Source organism: Brassica napus, chromosome A9 (genome assembly GCF_020379485.1).
Source record: "Brassica napus cultivar Da-Ae chromosome A9, Da-Ae, whole genome shotgun sequence".
NCBI classification, from domain to species: domain Eukaryota; kingdom Viridiplantae; phylum Streptophyta; class Magnoliopsida; order Brassicales; family Brassicaceae; genus Brassica; species Brassica napus.
The window spans coordinates 16,919,017-16,921,406 of NC_063442.1; the positions used below are offsets into that span (position 1 = coordinate 16,919,017).

The following is a 2,390-nucleotide window of genomic DNA, read 5'->3' on the forward strand; positions in this document are numbered from 1 at the left end:
AAGTTCATAGTTTACAAATATGTTCTCAACGAACAAATATATCAATACGATATTTAGATGTAAGATTAAGCATCAATATATTAATGCAATACTACACAAAACAGAAAGTTTGTAAATTATTTTAAGAAAGATGTAACATCATAAGATGTTATTATGAATTTAAAGAGTTAAAGAACTTAGGCCAAATTTTTTTTTTTAAGTTAACAATGTTAGTGTAAAAAAAGTGTTCGAAAAGAGTCAAAAATGAAACATATCAAGCCTTTCAGTTTCTTTCAAGATGATTTTTTAAGTGACATGTCATATGTTTACATGCGATATTAATATGTAGGCCACCCATGTTTTAGGAAAAAAAAAATATCGACAAACTGATCAGTTTATCATATGTGGCATATTTCAGAGTGCAAAAATACTGTTTCTTTTATAAAATAGTGATTATTGTTAGTCTTCGATCATTATATATGACCTCTAATACTTCGCCATTCGAAGCCATTATTTCCATAGTGATAATCTTCAATGGTCATATCCATCTCGGCTTGAGTATTCATCAAGAATGGACTCTACTGAAGCACTTGTTCACCAATAAGTTCTCCAGCTATTATAACAAACCTCAATTTCTACGAAATGACTTGTTCCATGGACATGCTAACACCACCGTATTCCCTGGTCCAAACACAACAATGTGTGCTAAAACAGGAGGAACTTTCAGAAGAGCCAAAAACAGTGCCGCCTTTACCGCTTTCTAGAACATGAGCAAACGAGATCCTAGATTTTTGAAGCTCCTGATCCGGATAGAACTGAGCTCCTGGATCAATAGCGAATCCTAAGAACGTTGTTGGTGGTATTGTGTAAACTGGGGACTGACTTCCCATTGATTCTCCTGCTATGACTTTTTTTTTACTTGGACTTCGACACTGTTTTCTTCTGCTTTTGGTATGTTTGAATTCGACAGTTCTGGGTAGTCTGGCTCTATCCTGTCAGATTTAAAAACAAAGAGTAAACTTTCTGGATTAGAAACTTAAAGTAATGTCTGTCTCGCATTGGTTTTTTTTTGGATGAAAGATATGTTACAAAGTTGTAAACCTTTGGTACTTCTTTAGGCATTTCAGAATGAATGATCAGTCTTCCTGCAGTCAGTCATCCACGGTGAACACAACACTTAGAAGCTTTTAAGGTTTTTTTTTTACATGTACATCATGAAATCTCAGAATCAAAGATGATTTTCATACCTTGGTAGATAAAAACTGATTCAATTTTGGCTATTTAGCTCCAAGAGTTGTCCTCTCCACGAAAGCATTGGTTCCAACTTTATCTTGTTGGTTCTGCAATGAAAATCAAGAAAGTGATAGATAAATATTTTCTCCACCAAATATGACAAACTAAAAGATTATATCCATATTCATATAGCTGAAGGATTGACTCGCCTGGATCTCCCTTAGAACCTTGACACACTTCATGAGTGTCAGACTCAAGTTCTCAAGGACATCTGAGACTATGAGTGTTGTCCACATCCAAAATCTGCAACTTGTTATGGACAAATCAACCAATCAGCATAGCACGAAAAAACTAACAATTCAGATTGAGCTAAATCATCTTACACAAATCATTTCTCAATTCAGCAGAAGAACAAATCGCTAAAAAGGTTACAAAACTTTCGAAAGGGAAAACAATTGAAAGTAAGATGCACAGACAATCATAAAAAGAAAGTCCATTGCTCTGTATTATCTTAGTCAAATCAATTCAAAAATAAATACTCAGACACTGTAAGACAAAACAAATCCAAGTAAACCAACCATCCCAGCTGATGATGGCAACAAATTACAGAGAAACCAACAAAAACAGATGTAGTGTTTTAGTTTTATAATATAAGCAGAGAGTAAAGCGTTTAATCACATAGTACCTTCTTTATGCACTTCTTTCTTTGATCCTCTTATGGGTTTTTGTTGTTTGCAGGAATCCAGGGTCGTAGCTCTATAGGTTCACATGATCCATCAAGACCCAAAATGTTCATATTCATCTGTACATCCAATTGTTCCCGTAAAGGTTGGGTCTATCTAATTCTCTCCATCAGATTTCTGGAACAAATGATTATGTTTTTTCTATTAATATAGATGATGTTTTCAGTCTGATTGAGATGTTAACTAGATGTATATATACTCTGGGAACAATTGCTTTTACAGGAATATAATGAAATCATCTAAGCTGTTAGTCGGTCAGGCTATCTTGGAAGACCACTGAATATCGAGAGTACTTTCAGAGTTTCCACTGGCTGTGCTCATGGCTTTGGTTTCTTTTTCTTCGCTGGTCCCAGTGTTGCTGTGATAGCCATATTGCCCATTCACATCAACTGATGTTAAAACTGTAAGTTTTCATCAAATCCCTTTTGAGCCATT

General features: G+C 34.7%; 1 pseudogene; it reads right to left on the bottom strand.

Moving 5' to 3' along the window:
- Positions 1 to 452: 452 nt before the first annotated feature.
- LOC125578095 lies at positions 453 to 1,131 on the bottom strand (annotated as a pseudogene).
- Positions 1,132 to 2,390: the final 1,259 nt, after the last annotated feature.